This window comes from Macaca nemestrina, chromosome 1 (assembly GCF_043159975.1).
Source record: "Macaca nemestrina isolate mMacNem1 chromosome 1, mMacNem.hap1, whole genome shotgun sequence".
Classification (NCBI taxonomy): Eukaryota; Metazoa; Chordata; class Mammalia; order Primates; family Cercopithecidae; genus Macaca; species Macaca nemestrina.
Genome location: NC_092125.1, coordinates 213,618,422 through 213,638,827, shown reverse-complemented (window position 1 = coordinate 213,638,827; position 20,406 = coordinate 213,618,422). Strand labels below are relative to the sequence as shown.

Below are 20,406 nucleotides of genomic sequence, written 5' to 3'. Positions count from 1 at the left end.
TCCAGCAGAGGGGCAGGTATTTGGGAAAGAAAAAAAGAGACCCCAGGAATGATAATGAGGATGGCAATGGTGATGATGATGATGATGGTGATGAAGGTGATAATGATGGGGATGATAGCAAGATGACAGAAGAAAGCTTTACTAAATACCTACCTTACTGAAGGCTCTGTTCTAGAAGTTTCTCATGCAATATCTTACTGAATCCTCCTAATGGCCATCTTGTTAACCCATTTCGCAAATGAGGTACCAGACCCAGAAGTTAACTGACTTACCCAGGATCACATAGCTCAATTTCAGGTCTGTCCAACTGCGGGACATCCAATCTCAGTGAGTGGGAGATACATGGAGCTGTCTGGAACCTGAGCCTGGGCCTCACCCAGGGAGAAGTTTGCAGATCTACCATCCTCTGTAGCTTTCTGATCCTCTCTCCATTCACTCATTCAGCAATAAATGTCCACTGTGCCTGGCCTTGGAGCTGGGAACACCAGAGTGGCTCACATAGCTCCTTTCCTCTGGGGACACTCAGGTAGTCACAGGTGAGCAGGGAGAGAGTGCCACGAAAACAATTAACTACAAAACAAGGCAATGAGAACCACCCTTAAGGCAATGGGAACACCAAGAGGGAGTGACAGTCCACCAGGAGCAGGCTCAGAAGGCTTCACAGAAGAAGCGACTTTGGGTGGGTTTTAAGGGATGAATAGGAGTTTGAGGACAAGGTGAAAATGGCGGAGGGAACTGTCTGAGCTCAGGCACGGGGAAAGGGAAGAAAATCCGGCCAGGGAGTGCTGTGGAGGGAGAGTCCAAAATCGCTGTTGCCTGGGTATCAAGCAGAGTAGAGGGTCCATGGAGAGGTGGTAAGGGGTGGATTACAAAACGACCTGCTGAATGCCAAGTTATGCAGTTTGGATGTTCCCAAGGGCAGTGCAGAGCCATGGAAAGGGGCTGAATCGGGGAGTGAGATAATCAGGTTTGTGTTTTCGAAGGCTGGCACTGGTGGCAGTGGTGCAGGGAATGGAATAGGCAGTGGTGGACAAAAAGGAATTTGGAGAGGCACTAGGAATGGGTCCGGACCCCGTTTCCCTGGGAGGAGGCCAGAGAAGGGGGCTGACACCCCAGTGGTGTCTATCTCGGTCATCCTCTCCAATGTCCTTTCTCCCACTACTTGTCTTTCACTGGAGCAACCTGACACCCCGGAGTGGAGGGTGCAGACACTGGCTAAGCACCTGGGCCCTGAAGACTGACCCAGGTTCTGCCACTTACCAGCAGAGTGACCTTGGACATGCCACGGACCCTCTCTGAGCCTCAGTTTCCTCACCTGAGCAATGAGTCGTCGCAAAATTGAATAAAATCACACATAAAAGGGATTAGCCCAGGGCTGGCATAAAATTGGTACTTGGCAAATGCTAATGATTATCCCCATTTTATAAATGAAGAAACAAAGGCCCCAGAAAGGGGCTGTGACAAAGCCATGGAGGGCAGCTCCTGCCACTCCTTGCCCTTCACCTTCGTCATGTTTCTCCTGTAAATGGCCTCCTGGCCCCTCACTTCCCTGCTCTGCACAATGTATGAGGGACCCTCCTGGAGCCAGGGGTCAGGGCAGGGAAGTTGGCAGATACGTGGAGTATCAGAAGGGAGAAGCAACGGCAGCCACAGGGGTTTAGTGAATTATTCTTCACTCCCCAGCCGCACCCTCAAACTCCTGTGTCTCCCCTGCCATCATCCGACCTCCCCTGGCTATGAAACTCTCCTCTGGCTCCTTTCCCAGGGAGTCATTCATGGGCATGAATGGCTTGTCCTCCTCCTCCTCCCCTGCCTTCCTACAGGGCAGATAAAATTCCCCTACCCAGGGGCAGAGTGTCCACAAACAGGACTTTCTGGGGACCAGGATGAACAGTGAGCCCCCAAATTACTCTTGCTTGGGTATCAGGAGCTCTGAGTTCAAATCCCAGCTCTGCCATTAACTTGCAGTGGAATCTGGATATTTTCCTTTTCAGGACCTCAGCTTCCCCTTCCTGGTTTTCTCCCTCCAAGCCACAGCCTCAGACCTACCCACGGTTCCCATAAGCTTTGCTTGAGCTGCCTGGGGCTCCCAGGGTCCGAGGGACACAGATCCCACCCCAGCTGTGAGCATCCCCCTGGCTGCCGTGGGCACAGTGCCTTCTGACACAGTGATGCCTGGGCCCTCCCACTCAGAGTCAGCGGGGCCCAAAGGAAAACCCCTCAGCTCTGTCTGAGCCAACTGCAGAGGTGGCCAGAGCTGGGTTTAAAAATATGAGAGCTCAAGTACCCTCAGTGCCAACTGCCCACACAGCCTGCAGGCTGCGCTGCCCACTTCCCAGATGTCACCATGGCCACTGTGGGTGGCACAAAGGGAATGTGGTGGGGGGGTGGTGAGTCCAGAGAGGCCCGGGGGTGGCTAGTGAGGGGGACGGACATTCCTCAGAGCCTAGACCACAGAACAGGGCTGTTTACACCATCTGGTCATACCCACTTCTTTGGTCTCTGGAAATAACCAATTCTGTTCAGACTCACAGTGTCATAGGAAGTGGAGTCTAACGAGCCTGGAATCGAATCCTGAGTTGGCCACTTACCGGCTGTGTGAGTTTGGGCAGGTCACTTGCCCTCTCTGAGCCTCAGCCCCTATCTGTCAAACAGATAATAAAAGTACCTACTTCATAGGGTTCTTATGAGAATTTGATGAGACAATGCCTGCAAAGGGGCTTAACACAGGGTCTAACCCTAGTAAGGACTTGATCAGTGGTAGTTGTCTTTGCTGTTACTGTTATCATGATGTGGTATAGCTGGTCTTTGCTAGAACTCGACCAAGGAGCAAAGGAGAGAGTAGGAAATGGGATGTCCTTGTTCCACTGTCTTGTCACATCCAGACCCCCCAAAGTCCAGGCACATCTGGCACCCATGAAGCTGACAATGGGGTTCCTTCTGTTTGTTAGATAAACAGGGATATGGGGACCCAGAGAGGGACTGTGCCCTGCTCAAGCAAGCTGGCAGCGGGTAAGAGTCAGAAGCTAGAAATTTGTACAACCTTCTCCAAGGTGAGAAAAATATAACACCCCCGAAACTGGGAGGGCCCCTAAAGATTTCCCCTCCTTTTTCCAGAAAGGGAAACTGAGGCCCAAAGAGGGAAAGGGATTTGTTCAAGTCATGAGAGAGCTAGGACCCAAGCCAGGATTCCCAGCTCCCTGACCAGGGCTCTCTCATTCCGTCCTGCCACCTCGCCCTGCTCACTCCTGCCCCAGCCCTGCCTGCAGTTCTCAGTCCCAGGGAGGGCAGCTGGGCAAGGCAGGAGCAGGAGCCTAGCCCTGCTCTGCTGGGGCTGGGGGCTGCTCTGCTCCCCCAATCCCACTGGAGCCTGCTGCATCCTTATGTAACCCGCTCCTGCTTTCATAACCCACTGCTGCTTCCTTCTGGAGTGGGAGCTCCGGGAGCAGATTGGAACACAGGGAGACATGAGCTGCCTCCCTATGAAAATAGGGTTATTACCAGCACTTGGGCTCCAGTGCCAGCTAATGGCCTTCTCTCATGGCCTAGGGCCTCTCAGCCTCCCCCCAGGCCCAGGGAAAGAGGAGGCCCAGGTAGGACTGGCACTCCATGCCAGGGCAGGGCACAGAGGGAGATCGCCATCTTGGGACGGGGATGGATTCTCTGCTGCTCTGGCATCCAAGGCAGGGACCAGCCCCCAGACTCCAAAGACCCAGGCAAGCGTATCAGCCCTAAAGAGTTCCCTGGAGAGAGGCCTGCAGGCAGGCACACTGGGGAGGCCATGGGCTCTCAGGGTTGAGCTGGAGTTGGAGCATCCTGGTCTCTGGCCAAGTAATTACAGACACGTCAGTTCACTTCTCTGTGTCTTCATTTCCTTATCTGGAGAATGGGACTAAATGAGGACCAATCTCATTGGTTGCTGGGAATATTAAATGAAATTCTGACTGGCAGGTGCCTGGCCTAAAATAATGGCTCAGTAGTCAGCAGCCCCATTTAGCAGATGAAAAAACTGAGGCTGGGACAGGTGATGTGACTTTAGGGGTACACATCATCTAACAGCAGCAAAGCTATACACAAGACAGCAAACTCACCACGCGCTGGGCACATGCTACACATATGTGGACTGAGCTTCTCCCCAAAACAGCCTTATGCGGAGGTGCTATTATTATCCCCATCTGACAGATGAAGAACTCATTTTAAAGGGGCTAAGTGACTTTCTTAAGGCACACACTTGGGAAGTGGCAGAGCCAGGATTTGAACCCAGGCATCTGGCTTCAGAGTCCGAGTTCTTTGCCACACCTACAAAACAACCAGGACCAATAGACTGAGACTGCAGTAAGCAGGAGTTAAGCTAGATGCAAGTCAGGAAGCATGCCTCTTCAGCTTCCCACCATTCTTTCCAATCCCAGTCACCTTCCACCTTACCTCTCTTTGGCTGCTGCTGTGCTGTGTGACCTCGGCTGGGCCACTTAACCTCTCTGGGCTCTCATCTCCCCATATGAAACAAGGAGGCTGATCCCTAGGCTAACAATTACCAGGGTTATTGTGAGGACACATTAAGATAACGAGTTGTAAACCGCTTTTCAGCTGAGAAAGTATCACACAGCTGCGATGGCTCATCACTTTCCTGGCCTCCAACTCCCTCCAACTCAGCAGGAACCAGCTAATGGACACCAGGGGCCTCTCAGCACCTCTGGCTGTTCAAACAAACACCTCTCCCCTCACTGCCCCTCCCCTGGGCTGCCCTTTGGGTACAGAGGCAAAGCTCCCAGCCTTCCTCTGGGGCTGGGGCAGACCAGGCTGGACAGTTGAGTCACAGCCTTCCTGCCTTCCCTCAACAGGGCATTCGTTTTAGCTGAGACCCTGCTACATGTTTCATGGGCACCCTCACACCTAATCCTCGTGATTACCTCCATGAAGCTGGGTTTCATCTCCCCCATTTTACAGATGAGAAGCTATAGCTCAGAGAAGTGAAGTCACTGGCCTGGAGTCACACAGCTGTCAACCCAGTGGAGCCAGAATTCAAACTAGGTCCCCATGCCCTTAATGGCCTCACTAACCCACTTCTCAGGAAAGGGGTCTTGTGCCCATTTGGCAGAAGAAGAGACTGATGTTCAGGAAGCTGAAGACACGTTGTCTGAGAAGCCAGGAAAAGGAAGGGCCAGGCTGGCAACTCAGATCTGCTGCCTGCTACCATGCCCGTGTTCCTCCCTGCAGCTGGATGTCTTGACCAGAATGCACAGATGAGACCTGTGACATCCACCCCGACAGAGAAGCCAGGCAGGTGGACACCATCATTGTTGATGGAGAAGCTGAAGCCAGACAGACCTAGAAGTCTGCCTAAGTCCCAGGGCAAGGACTGCCAGTGTGAGAACTGGGCCAACTCATGTCCCCTCTCTGGACCTCAGTCTCCCCAGGTGTACAGGAAGTGCCGGACCCTGGCTTGGTTGAGTAGACCCGTTAAAGCCCCTCTAACTCCAGGAGGTTGTGGCCTGAGCAGAAATCCCCAAGCCTGGCTGATCACCAGAATTCCCTGGGAACATGCTTACACCCCCAGTGTTGGGCTGCACCCCTAGAATGTCTGATTTGGTGGAACTAACGAGGGACCTGAAAACCTACGTTGTTTTTATCCAGCATGACCTCAGCTCACAGCCCCCGACCCCAAGCTTCTGCGATCAGCCAAGTCAAGACTCCCAATATAGGACAATTTTCCCAGTGCCAGATGGAACCCAGTCCCCTGCCTGCCTTCACAGAGTTCATAGCTGGGATGGGAGGTGGACTCAGGGGCCTGCGAGGCTCTGGGGTAGGTCAGAGATGGCATCCAGGGGTCTCTGTTGCAGACCACTGCTCTGTTAGAATTCTAGACTTTGAATTGGGGCGAGACCTTGAGAAGTCTCAGCCTTCTTGCTTGAGTAATTCTTCATTTAGCAGATGTTTATCAGCCCCCACTATGTGCCAGGCACTGTTTTAGGTGCCAGGGTGCAGCAGTAATACACCGAAGACAGTCAATAAACAGCCAGGAACAGCAGGGCCTTCCGCAGCTCCCAACAGCTTTCCCCAGGCATGATCTCTCCAAATCTGCCCCGAATCATGAGCTGCGAGTTTAGCCCCCATTTTACAGGTGAGTCACTGAGGCTCCGAATGCCATTTCCATACTGTGTCTGCTCACACTGGGCAGGCGACACCACCATCGCTTCCCAAGCAACCCTGTGTGTCGGCTGCTGAGTAGAACTTTCCTGTTGCCACGGCAACCCCCCTGGGGAGGCCTGCCCTACTTTGCGTCCCTGGCATAGGGCGGGCAGCCTCACCCCACACCCCTGAGACAGAGAGATGGGATTTATCCCACTCGCTGCAAGAACAGGTCCCACTGGAAAAAGAACTGGTATCCCTCATTCAGACATTCAATCAATGTTTAGCAGCACCAACACCGTCCCAGAGACTGAGCCAGGCCCTGGGACAAGAGGAAAAATAAGCCTTGGTCCCTGCCCTCGTAAAGCACACTGATTCACTGGGGAAGCTGACAGATAGCCACCAGCCTGCCTGTGAGGCCGAGGAGCACAGCAACGACGCCAGCAACTCAGGGCCAGGACAGTTCGGAGCCCTTCCCATGGATTCACGTATTTACTTCTCCCATTAACTTTTGGGTTAGGTATCAGTAGAATCCCCATATGACAGATGAGGAAACTAAGGCCTCAGAGAGGTGGAGAAGCTTGCCCTAGGTCACACAGCTGAGAAGAGGCAGAGCCAGAACCTGGAGACAGGGAGACTCTGAGCCACTCTGTAGGTATTCACTGAAGCGACCCTGACTCCATCATGTGGCCCAGGAGGCTTTCCCAGGGAAGGTATCTGTCATCTAAAGTGATCTCAGGAAGAGGAAAGGAGGGTGGAGATGGGAGCATGGTGGAGCGGGGGCTCTGAGAGCTGCTAATCACTCAGTGTTCGGGTGAGTGGCCTTGTCCTCCACTCCCTGCCTGGTGAGACTCCACTAAGGCCTTGGGACACATGACTTGGGAAAAGAAGATACAATCCAGGTAGCCAGTGCTGAAGAGGGACACAGCAGCTACAAGGCACGGACCTCCTGAAAAGGCTGAAATGCCTCCGGAGGCTTCCAAGGGAGCCGGTTGGGACAGGTGTGCACACACTCCACTGCCTGCCCGTCTTCACACCCTTGGGCAACAACGCCCTGTACCTACGTACCTGTGAGGAGGAGAGACTCAGAGTACGGCAGGGCTTAGTCTTCACAGCACCTGCACAGAAATACCTTTATTTCCAGGAGAGTGTCATGGTTATGAGTGTGGACTGTGGTGCCCACCGCCTCTGAAAATGCAGAGAATAATCAGTCCTGTGTATATCACAGCGTTGTTGCAAGGGCTGGATGAACCGACATCTGCAAAGTTCACAGTACTTGGCACAGAGGGTGAGTAACTGTGAGCCGTAATTATCTTTGTAGCACATGGATGCACACGGATCTGCATTTTTACACAGATACATGTGTGCGGGTGTACAAGCCCAAGCACACAGTGAGTGCACACCCATGACAGCACCCGCCTATCTCGCCAGTATATGTGTAAAGCTACTTCCTTGGGTGGGCTTGAATGGACACTAGCTACGGAGGGGTGAACAGGGAGGTGCCAGTAAGCACAAGCACCCACAGGTGTCTGCAGGGAGGGAGGGTACGGGCACGCCCATCCCCAGAGAATATGTGCCTTCCTGTGCGTGCACCTGGGCCTGTATATTGGTGGGGGTTGGGCGGCGGGGGAGTGAGGATGAGGATATGTGATCTGAGGTTGAAGCGTTACAGACATGTGTTTTAATTTATGTGGAGATGAGGAAGGATCTGGCTGTGTTTTTCTCCTTGAATCACTGTGATGTAAAGAAATCTCAGCTCTGCAAAACAAAAGATCAATCAGTAGGGGAAAAAAAAGTGCTTAAGGCTTAAACCTCCTACCACAGGCCCCCAGGGAGTGTTAAAGCCACAGTTCAGGAAAGAGAAACATGATTAAGATTGAAGTCAGGAGTCCACAGAGCAGGAGCCAAGCCAGCCAAGGGCTTTCCTGTTTTCCCAGAAAGGAGGCTTCCCGGAGGAAGCCATGACCCCTTGGAAAACACTCAAAAGCCTGTCTGGGCCCCAGCCTTCCCCAGCCAGTTGAGAAGATGAGTCTTCTTGGGAGAAAAACAAACGCTGCTTTCCCCACCATCACCTTGGATCTTACTTGGAGGGAAGGGACTGGAAAGAAAAGACTGCTTGAGAGATTGCCCTGAAATAAGACCTGCACTTTCTCCTCCCCAGGAAGGTATCTGTGCCCCAAGCTATCAGCAGTTATACAAGACCACACACCCGAGTAGCAAGGAGGAAAGCAGACCCTGGAACGAGAAGCCCCCTCCTGCTCATTTAGCGCTGGAGGGTTTTCCAAGGTATCACCTGGTGAATGTGCAGCACACGCCCCGAGACTCAGTTCCTTGCTTGAGATCACACAACCTTTCATCAGTAAAGCTAAGACTCCACCCCTTGTCCGACTCCACTTCTGGTGTCATTTTCTTTACATCACGGCACTGCCCAAATGTAATTGTGGGGACCAGTATACGCCACCCCAAAAAATGAAGGATTGTTGAGCTGAAGGCAATAAGCAGCAGCACACCAGGCATGATGGCTCAAACCTATAATCCCAGCACTTTGGGAGGCTGAGGCAGGAGAATCAACTGAGCCCAGGAGTTTGAGACCAGTCCGGGCAACATAGGGAGACCCTATCTCTACAAAAAATAAAAATAAAAAAATAATAATAATAATTAGCCAGGCATGCAAGACAATCCTAAGCAAAAAGAACAAAACTGGAGGCATCTCATTACCTGACTTCAAGCTATACTACAAGCCTACAGTAACCAAAACAGCATGGTACCAGTAAAAGAACAGACATATAGACCAATGGAACAGAATGGAGAACTCAGAAATAAGACCACACACTAACAACCAGCTGATCTTCGACAAACCTGACAAACAAGCAATGGGGAAAAGATTACCTATTTAAGAAATGGTGCTGGCAGAACAGGCTAGCCCTATACAAAAATTGAAACTGGACCCCTTCATTGCCCATATACAAAAATTAACTCAAGACGGATTAAAGACTTCAATGGGCCGGGCGCGGTGGCTCAAGCCTGTAATCCCAGCACTTTGGGAGGCCAAGACGGGCGGATCACGAGGTCAGGAGATCGAGACCATCCTGGCTAACACAGTGAAACCCCGCCTCTACTAAAAAATACAAAAAACTAGCCGGGCAAGGTGGCGGGCGCCTGTAGTCCCAGCTACTCAGGAGGCTGAGGCAGGAGAATGGCGTAAACCCGGGGGGCGGAGCTTGCAGTGAGCTGAGATCCGGCCACTGCACTCCAGCCTGGGCGACAGGGCGAGACTCCGTCTCAAAAAAAAAAAAAAAAAAAAAAAAAGACTTCAATGTAAAACCCAAAACTATAAAAATCATCGAAGTAAGTCTAGGTAATACCATTCAGGACATAGGCACAGGCAAAGATTCCATGATGAAAACACCAACAGCAACTGCAACAAAAGCAAAAATTGACAAACGAGATCTAATTAAACTGAAGAGCTTCTACACAGCAAAAGAAACTCTCATCAGAGTGAACAGACAGCCCACAGAATAGGAGAAAATGTTTGCAATCTATCCATCTGACGAAGGTCTAATACCCAGAGTCTACAAGGAATTTAAACAAATTTACAAGAAAAAATCAACCTCATTAAAAAGTGGGCAAAGGACATGAACTGACACTTCTCAAAAGAAGACATTCATGCTGCCAAGAAACATTTTTAAAAAGCTCAACATCACTGATCATTAGAGAATGCCAATCAAAACCAAAATGAGACACTGTCTCACGCCAGTCAGAATGGCTATTATTAAAAAGTCAAAAAACAACAGATGCTGGTGAGGTTGCAGAGAAAAAGGATTATTTTTACACTGTTGGTGGGAGTGTAAATTAATTCAACCATTATGGAAAACAGTGTGGAGATTCCTGATAGACCTAGAGGCCAAAATACTCTTTGACCCAGCAATCCCATTACTGGGTATATACCCAAAGGAATAGAAATCATTCTATTATAAAGATACATGCACGTGTATGTTCACTGCAGCACTATTCACAATAGCAAAGACGTGGAATCAACCTAAATGCCCATCAATGGTAGACTGGATAAAGAAAATGTGGTACATATACCCCATGGAATACTATGCAGCCATAAAAAGGAATGAGATCATATCCTTTGCAGAGACATGGATGGAGTTGGTTGGAAGCCATTATCCTCAGAAAACTAATGCAGGGACACAAAACCAAACACCACATGTTCTCACTTATATGTGGGAGGTCACATGGCCACAAGGAGGGGAACAACACACACTGGGGCCTGTCGGAGGGTAGGGTGTGGGGAGAGGGAGAGCATCAGGAAGAATAGCTCATGGATGCTGGGCTTTATACCCAGGTGATGGGATGATCTGGGCAGCAAACCACCATGGCACACGTTTACCTATGTAACAAACCTGCACATCCTGCACACGTAATACCCCTGAACGTAAAAATTAAAGAAAAAAAATGGAAAAAGAAATAAATAAGCCAAGCATGATGATGCACACCTGTGATTTGAGAGGCTAAGAGAGGAGGTTTCCTTAAGCAAGGCGGAGGCTGCAGTGAACTGCGATGATGCCACTGCACTCCAGCCTGAGCAACAGAGTGAGACCCTGTCTTAAAAAGAAAAGCAGATATAGGAAAACTCTTGGCAAACTCTCGGCCCTCCCTCCATTGGCCCAAAAGCAGAACACAGATTTACAAAGACAAAAGGTATCCTGACCCCCTTCTACCAGGAAGGACAAAGGTTAACTATTGAAGACAACTGTAGATGCCTATCACCTGGAGGTGATACCAGAGGGATGGACACTAACGTGCTTTACTAACCTTGATCTGCCAACTATTACCTTCCCCCAAGTTGCGGCCCCTGGAGACTCAAAGTTCTTTTCCTCTGTCTTGTCACTTCTCTAGAAATTGACTGCTCTTTATTGAAGATGTTCTATGAGCTGGAATTCAAACCAGCTCTCTGAGAACTACTCATTCCCTGGCTGTCTCCCATATGGATATGAAATATCCATGTTAATAAACTTTGGTTTGTTTTCTCTTGTTAAGCTGTCTTTTGTAACAGCAGTTCTTTCCAAGAACCTATGAGGGTTGAAGAAAAGCTCCTACAAAATATACCAACAGCGATGCTCATAATAAAATAGCGCAGGGCCTGCTCTCAGGGAGTGTACTGGCACAAAACCAGTCAGAAACAGGGGCTGGTGTGTGCGGTTCCTAGTCAAAGAGTCACAGAAAAGGAGGGTTCCCACGGCCTGGGTGGGTAGGAAGGCTCCCAGAGGATGGGGAGCTTTTTCTGGGAGCCTTAGCGAATACGTAGGGTTTGGATAAGTTGTGGGGTACAGGGGCATTCTCTGCAGGGAGACATTATGAGCAAAACGGCAGAGACCAGAAGGAACTCAGTGTGGTGGGAGTGGGGTAGGGAGGTGGGCATGTGTAGACTGGATGGGAGATTGTCTGTTTGGCAGAAAGGGAGATGAATGAGGTTGGGTGGACCAGATTGCCTGGAGCATAAATAAGAGGCCCAGGAGACACGACTATGAGCTTCTTACCATGCTCAGGCCCAAGGTGGTGCAGGCCATTCAGCAGATACTTAACATCCTTCTGGGTGGGTGGATGGATGGATGGACGGGTGGGTGGATGGATGGATGGATGGACGGACGGACGGACGGATGGATGGATGGACAGATCTCTAGTCATGTATGAATACATGAATAGAGTGAATGAATACATGAATACATGAATAGAATACATTAACAAATAGTACATGGTAGAAAATGTGAGTATTATAAAAGGGGATCTGCACTCAGAACCGGGAGTCTGAAGTTCAGGTCCCTGCCCTGCCACTAACCAACCATCGGAGGGACACCTCTGGGCCTCAGTTTCCTCATCTGTAAAGCCCTGGTGCTTCTGGACAGTTCTTCACACTTCTTTGTAGACAGATACAGGGGCTCAGGCAAGAAAGCCTACTCTTTCTTTTCTGCCAGGGGAAGCCGGTAGGAGGGGCCCTGTCCTCCTGGCTAAGAAAACCGCCACTGGGGAGAAGAGGAGGCGAGCCCAGGCCTGGCTCTGAACGTACCTGGTGTCACTTCCCTTCCCTGGTCCACAGTTCCAGCAGATTCACTCCAGCATTTTAGGATTCTGTGAGATTTGTCTGAGGGGCCTGATTTATAGGAGAGAGGAGGCCAGCCTCACCCCTCCCTTACCCCACTTAGGATAGTAAAGCAACTTGAGAAAAGCATTTATTCTCAGCTCCTGGAATTACCCTTTACTTTCCTGGCAGATAAATGGGGCAAAACAGAAGATGCAGTTGCATTTAAATGGAGTGAGGCAGGTGGAAGTTTATAAGATTTGAATATGCTTTTTGGCTGCTTTTGAATATTCATTTGCCCAAGGGAGAATTGGGTAGCCAGAATCTATGGGTCTAAAGGAGGTTATTTAAGGCTGGGGGAAAGGGTTGGCAGGAATCCCTGTTCATCAGACTCTCAGGAGCTAATTGCGATTCTTCACCAGCTAAAATGTCACAGGCTCAGAGTAAATTCTGGGAGTTGATACACCTCATGGTTACTGTTGCCATAGTAACTGCCTCCCTGTAACCATGTGTGCCAGCAGATCACAGCTGACAAGACAAGCCCAAGGAGGTGAACGATGGGGAGCCAGCCCAGGACTCCAGCAGGCCCCCAAGTGTTCTAAAATATGTCTCAGAAAGCTAGAATACACTCTGGGCTTCCCAAACATCCCTGAGAATTCTGAAACCCAGCCCAGAGGGCTGCAACAAGCCTGGAATTCCAAAATCTGTCCTCAAATTCCAGAATACTTTCCCCAAGGTCCAGGGCACACCCCAGAGATCCAAAGACTCCCCTCCATTCCTGTCAGTCTCCCCAGGCATGCACCTCCAAATCCTAAAACGTGCCCCTGGATAGCGAGAGCAGGCCCTTAAATTCTTCTCTCCCTCTTGAATTGATTCTTCCTGGGAACTGGCTTTCTGTCTGAACCGCAAGGATTAAGGAGTGCTCAGGGCTTGTGTTGGAGAAAACAGTCAGCAGGGATGACCTGCGGAGTGAGCAGATGAAGGCCTTGTCCTGATCCCTTGGAAACGCAGAGCATCACAGATGTGTCTCATCACATGCTGGGCCTCAGAGCCAAGGGTGGCTCCCCTGGCCCAGGCATCCCTGCGGCACTCCATGCTGTGTCTTATTCTCTGCAGTGGGGATGACTTGCCCCTGACTCATCCCTGCTCTCTGCCAAGGCTCCTGTGTGACCACTAGCACATCAATCCCGGGGCCCTTGGGAGGGAGTGAAACTGGAGGACCTCCTGGCGCTCAGCGAAAGCTCCTCTTTACCCAAGCAGCCCGAGGTGGGACGTGGCTGAGTTGGGAAGCCTCGCCCTCCCTGCCTGGGGCTGGAGGAGCTTCCTGTCTGCAAGTCCACCCTTCCCCGATCATCCCTGATGGCAGTCACTCAACAACTCCTGACCAAGGGCACCGTCCCCCAACCTGGGTAGGAAACCTCAGCACTATCTTAGATTCTTCTCTTTTCCTTCCCCACCACGTTAATTCGCTGCCCAGTTGGCTCCATTCTTCGTTTTTCTCACCTGGATCCCATCCCTCCCACTGTCCCCACTGCCCTGGTCCAGGCCTCGTTATCACTCAGCCTCCACTCCTGCCCTTTCCACCTCATTGTCCAAATGCAAGGCCCTGGTGACTTCACTGCTCTGCCCAAAGCATCCGTGCCTGCTCCGCCCAAAGCATCCGTGCCTGCTCCCACGTGTTGCCCATCAGGCACAGTCATCTCACCTGAGCATTCAAGGCCCCCTGATATCTGGCTTTGTCCAACACTCAGTTTCCCCCGACTCCTGACGGTTGTGCGAAATTGTCCCAAATTCCTGCCCTCCCAAACCTTTGCTTCTCCTCTCTTCCTCCTCAAGGGCTCTTGGCCCCATCTCTAAATCTCCAAGCCAGTTTAGGGGCCACCTATTTGGAGACTACTGAAGCCATTACTGACCTTGCCCTTCTCTGAAACCCCAGAACTTCTTGTCTGTACCACTGTTTTTAGAGTTAGCTATGGGTTGTCAGAGCTGCAAGGAGTCTTAGAGGTGATTAAGTCTAGCGTTGTTTTTTCTTTTTTAATTTCAACTCTTATTTTAGATTCAAGGGGTACATGTGCAGGTTCGTTATATGAGTATATTGCGTGATGCTGAGGTTTCAGATATGATTGATCCTGTCACCCAGGTAGTGAGCATGGTTACCCAAAAGGTAGTTTCTCAAACCAGTGGTTTTCAAACTTGGTTTTGTGACACCCTGATGAGTGTGGGGCCTTAAAGACTAAAGGAGGAGGGTGGTCCTGAGGGATGGTCCAGCCAGCAGGGCCACAGCCCTCTACACCTGCTCCAGCTCAGAGCGGCCTCACCTTGATCTGTCTTAGTCGGCCATTCATTCATTCATGCATGCATCCATTCATCAGCTGTTTACCGAGCACCTTCACTGTATCAGCTTCTATCAATAAGACAGTGAACAAAGAAACTAAACCTCTAGCCTCATGAAACTTGCAAGCTACTGGGGAAAATAGACAAGAAACATACTAACAAATAAAGACACAAGAAAATGTCAAAAGCTGGTAAGTGCTGAGGACACAGTAGGAAGGCAGTAAGATACAGAATGCGGTGGAGTGCTCATGATACCATTAGATGGTCTGGCTGGGAAAGGCTCCCTGAAAAAGTAACAGCTCAGCTGACCCCTGAATGGCAAGATGAGGGCCAGCGATGCACAGCACATGCTAAGGGAAGGATAATCACGACAAAGAAAAGACCAGTGCAGAGGCCCCAAGGCAGAAACAAGCCCGTCATCTTTAAAATCACAGAGGGCAGAGAGCATTGGCAGAGCTGTCCAAGATGAGACTTTTGTAGCCAATCCCACTTGGAGAATTGGATTTTTCTGCCAAGAAACATTAGACAGACAGATAGACATACAGACAGAACCCAATGACCTAGTCTAATCCTGCTACTTCACAGAAGAAAAATGAAGATCCAGCATGTCCAAGGATTGCCTAAGATCCAGCTGAGAGCTGGTGGTGAGCTGGGACCGGTGCCCAGGTCTCAGGATGCTGCCCCGGGCACCATCTGTCACTCCTTATGAGCAGGTCACCCAGGGCAGGCCTCCCTGGCCCTTGACTTTCCCAGCCACTCAGCCAGCCCTGCTCTTGATGCCAACCACACCCTACCCTGCACCTAGGTGAGAAGTGTGAATGAGATAATGTCTCCCAGGCCAGCCGAGCTCCAGGGAGCAAGCAAGAGACAAATAAAAGGCTTTAATGGATTTGTTAAACACGCATCCTGTGGCCAAGGGCCTCCTGGCACCAGACAGCATCACAGAGGGAAAAAAGAAAAGCGGATGATGAAATTAAAAGGCATTTCATCTCCAGAGCCAAGGTTGACATGCACAAATCCAGAATGTGTCTCTGCCTGGCTTCTCACCCACCTGTCCTCCTGTGTCCCCAGCCTCTCTCTCTGATGCAGCCGCTCTGGCTGGGATCACAGCTCACGTCATGGCACGGGGCTTCCCACGCAGCCATCTTGAGGCATCTGACCCAGGAATCAAAGACCCAGAAGGGATTCTGGGGAAAGAGGGAAACACGAGAGGTGCCTGAGAGGTCATGGAGTCCATCCCCCGTCCCTGGGCATGATCTGAACTTGCTAACCTCTTCCACATAAGAGTGCAGGCCTCAACCCAGGAGAGGGCAGCTCAGGCTAAGGCCAGAGAAGGGGTGAACAGGGAGAAGACAGACAGGCCGGATCCATGACCCAGCTCTCCCATGACCAGCTCTACAATATTGGCAATTCACTGTACCTCCGTGGGCCTCAGTTGCCTTTACTGCAAAAGAAATGCCCATGGTGAGGATGAAATGAGGTATTTTGGTGTAAAGCTCCTGGCATGTAGAGGATACCAACAAGTATTGGTTTTAGAGGCATCTGGAGCCCCAGTTTTCCGTGTGACCTCTACTGGGGTGGGAGAAGGATCTCTGGTTTGTAACTCCCCCCGACACTCCACCAGACTCACCACAGTTTCCCCAGAGTCTCTGATCAGGGCAAACTATTTGTGTCTAATTACATTAAATTGCATAATATTTTCACTGCTTTCCCCAAGAGCCTCACCTGATTTCTCTCTGTTCATTTCTGTGTGTGTGCGCGTGCGTGCGTGTGTGTGCGTGTGTGTGTGTGCATGTGTGTGCGTGCGTGTGTGTGTGCACGTGTGTGTGTGGGTGCATGTGCTTGTGTGTGTGCGTGTGTGTGCGTGCATGTGCGTGTGTGTGTGTGCGTGTGTGTGCATGTGTGTGCGTGTGCATGTGCGTGCATGTGCGTGTGCGTGTGTGTGTGTGTGTGTGTCTGTGCATGTATAGAGACATTTTGCTAAATGGATGTTCCTAAGGCCAAGGTTACACTCCTGTCTGTGCTGCCCTCAAGAAAGAAGCTATGGGGATTGGCAAGCAACCTCAGGAAATGAGATGGTGTGTAGATGTTTTTTAGAGAAGGTCATGTCATTCACTGCTGGCCCGTTTCAGTGGTTTTTCCAACAAACATCTTTTGAGCATTTCGTGTGTGCAAGGCAATGTATTTATTAACTATATTTTGTTCATGAAAGTGAACAAAACCGCCCCACTTTCCTTCCTGTTGGAGCCTACATGTCAGGGCTGCGGGAGTGGATTATTAAGAAGACCTGTAATCTGTCAAATGACCCAGTTCAAAAGATGCTGATAAATGAACCCATGTCAGCCTGAGGAGGTCTCTCACAGCACACTGTGGGATTCTGTCTTTGGGATTTCTCATTAAGCACACAACAGTGGAGGAATCCTGGAGACAAGCAAGTTCAGGGCATTCGGGCACAAATGTTACAGGACACCTGCTCTGTGCCAGGCACTGGGGACACAGCTGTGAACAAGACAGACCAAAATCTTTGTCCCCATGGGGCTTACATTCTAAGGAAGACAGACAGTCAATCAAGAAATAAGTTAAGCAAAGAAAATGTTCAGAGGCTGGTAAGTGCTATGGAAAAAATAAGGAGTTGGGGGGTGCTAGGGAGTACTGGGAGACAAGGGTTAAGATTTTAAAGAAAATGATCAAGGAAGGCTTTGCTGAGAAGACAATATTTCAGCAAAGCCCCAAGGGAGGATAAACAAACCAAACAAACCACCTGGATGATACAGAACATTCTGAACAAAGGGGAAGCAGGTGCAAAGGCCCTGGGGGAGCAGTGCACCTGGCATGTATGCATGTATGTAAACAGCATCTTTTTACATATAAGTATCTTAGTGGCCTAATTGATCTGAAAGAAATAAACAGACAGAAATCAGGTGATGCCCTTGGGGAAAGCAGTAAAAATATAATGCAATTTAATGTAATTAGACACAAATAGTTTGCTCTGATCAGCCAGTGTGGCTGGAGCAGAGTGACCAAGGAGAGATGGGTAGGAAATGAGGTCACAGGGGAGACAAAGAGGGGACCATTGCAGGAATCCAGGTAGACAACGAGAGTGCTTAGCCCAGGGCAGACATACAGTGTGGTGGTTAAACATGGGCCCTACAGCCAGGTTGCTGGGATCAAGATTCACCAGCTCTATCAACCTGCACAATCAAAAGAAAAGTGACTTTGACTTTTCATTCCTCAGTTTCCGCAACTGTGAAATGGACAAGGTAAGAGTATCTTCCTCCAAAGGTGGTTGTCAGGGTTAAATGAGCTAAGGCCTATAATAGGATTTGGTGCATGTTAAGTACTTAAATGTTAGGACTTTAACTTTATAGTGGAGAGAACTGGCAAACACCGCCTTCACCAAGCAGTCAAGGTTGACATCGTCAGTGATGTCGTGTGATATCATGCATGATATCATGCATTTCCAATATCATATGAGACGGCACTCCACCCCTTTGACACGCTTTTCAGCAGCCCATAAGCCCAATCTAGTCAGAAGAAAACATCAGACATCCCCAAACCGGGGGACATTCTACAAAACACCTGGCCCAATACTCAAAACCGTCAAGGTCATAAAAACCAAGGGAGGACTGAAAAACTGTCACAGACCAGGGGACACTAAGGAGACATGAAGACTAAATGTGATGTGGGATCCTGGGTTGGACCTTGGAGCAGAAAACATTAGTGGAAAAACTGGAAAAATCCAAATAATGGAATATAGTTAAGGGTGACGTGCCAATGTTGGTTTCTTAGTCTGAACAAATGCACTGTGGTCATGTATGATGTTAACAATAGGGGAAACTTGGTGGCAGCGGTGGGGATGTGAGGTTCGTGTGTATTAAACTCCCCCAAGGTCCAAAATGGTATCTTTATATTATCCATTCAACAAATATGTAAACTCCACTCAATCTACAGGATTCCCAAGGGGAGAAACAAGAACAAAGCAAGAAAGTAAGGACTGGAAAGGAGGAGTTGTTTTCTTTTTTTCTTTTTTGAGATGGAGTCTTGCTCTGTCACCCGGGCTGGAATGCAGTGGTGTGATCTCGGCTCACTGCAAGCTCTGCCTCCTGGGTTCAAGCCATTCTCCTGCCTCAGCCTCCCAAGTAGCTGGAACTACAGGCGCGCACTGCCACACCCAGCTAATTTTTGGATTTTCAGTAGAGACAGGGTTTCACCATGTTGGTCAGACTGGTCTCAAATTCCCAACCTCAAGTGGGAGGTTCGGCCTCCCAAAGGGCTGGAATTACAGGTGTGACCCACCGCGCCCAGAGAGGAGGAGTTTTCTAATAATGTTAGCTATCCCCGAAAAGGATGGCTTCTCCACTACAGGAAGGGCTCAAATAGGGGCCAGAAGAACACTTTGCCTTGGAGACCAGACTTTAGCATTCCAAAAAGGAGGCTGCAAAAGAGCCTGGGCATTCTAGTCTCCACCTTCTCATCTGAATCTCTAGTAGGTCTCCAAGCCTGAGCCCAGCCACCACTGGGTTGGCCCAGGTCACACTCTCCCTTCCTGTCCCTGACAAAAGCTGCGGCTGGCAGAAGTGAGCTGTTCAAATCCTTTACTGTTGACACAACCACGCATCACCACAGGTCATCACTGTCAGTCATTCAGCAAACCCTCACTCAATATGGCAGAGGGTCACAGAGTTCAGAACACAAGCCTTAGAGAGGTCACCGCTCAGCTGTGCCATCTCTAAAGGTGTGACTGTGACTGGAGCCCTTTACCTCTCTCAGCCTGTTTCTTCATTCAAAAACAGGGATAATAATAGAATCTACCTCAGGGTTGGTGTAAGTGCTCATTAAAAGATAACTATTAATATTATAATTATACTTATGCAGCAGGCACTATGCTGGACGCAAGCAGGGCACAAAGTTGAGTTAATCTAATTCTAACATCCTCTTGGAGGAAAGTCAGGTGTTGAACAATTAATTACAATGCAGAAGATAAGTACTATCGGGGTATCTATCAGGTCAGAGCACCCACTCCAGCCCTCCAGCCCCAAATCTCAAGGCTTCAAGGAAGAAGGTTGGGGGGGGTTCCTCCCACCTTGACTTTAACTGGAGCTGACAATCTCCCAAAGAGGACCGGCATTGGAAATCGATGTGTCTTGATTACAGAAATCTCTTTCTGACTTTCTAAAGACACAACAAAAAGACAGACTTCCCCCAAATCCTCAGGGCAGGCCCCCGATCAGCCCTCCTCTTCCCCCGACAGCCCTGCCCCGTCACCCCGCCAGCCTTTGCCTCCTGCCGTATCTCTTTCCTGCAAGGACCCCAAGCGCTGCTCTTCACTTGATGGCTACTGTCCCATGGCTGCACCAAGGAAGCCTCAGTTGCCCCAGTGATGACTGTCCCCAGCTGGGCCAGCAGGCAAGGGCACGATGTGTCAGGGCCAGGCTGTTTAGAGGCCAACACTGAATGTAGATAGGCCAATCCCTTAATGGCAGAGGACTAAGCTGGTGGACCAGGAACTCATTACCCAGCTGCCCAGGGCACCAGAAGGAAGTCAAATGGAAGCACCCACTGCTGGGGGAGCACAGAGGGAGGAGACCAGGGCCGGGGAGGCCTGGCTCAGAGTCACAGCCATTTTTGATGCATGCCTACTCTGCACCTGGCACTGTGCAAATGATCACACCCATTAATTCATTATATCCTCATGGAAAGGCAGACTGTTTTTCTCTACATTATTTAGATAAGCGAATTGAGACCCACAGCATGGAGGAGCTTCCGCAGGTTCCGCAGCTGGTGGGTGGCAGAGCTTGATTCCCCATTCAAGCCTGCACACGAACCACTCCCCTGGCCTGTATCATCTGCTCCTCTAG

The 20,406-nt window shown here is 50.1% G+C and overlaps 1 long non-coding RNA gene across 4 annotated transcripts in view; it reads right to left on the bottom strand.

Annotated features, from left to right (window-relative positions):
- The window catches only part of LOC105483091 (uncharacterized), a 75,085-nt gene that overhangs the window by 31,703 nt on the left and 22,976 nt on the right, over nucleotides 1-20,406 (bottom strand). For all 4 annotated transcript variants that reach the window (XR_011625224.1, XR_011625225.1, XR_011625227.1 and 1 more), the window contains one exon: nucleotides 15,600-15,735. This is a non-coding gene — a long non-coding RNA (uncharacterized lncRNA). The remainder of the gene's footprint in view (nucleotides 1-15,599; nucleotides 15,736-20,406) is intronic.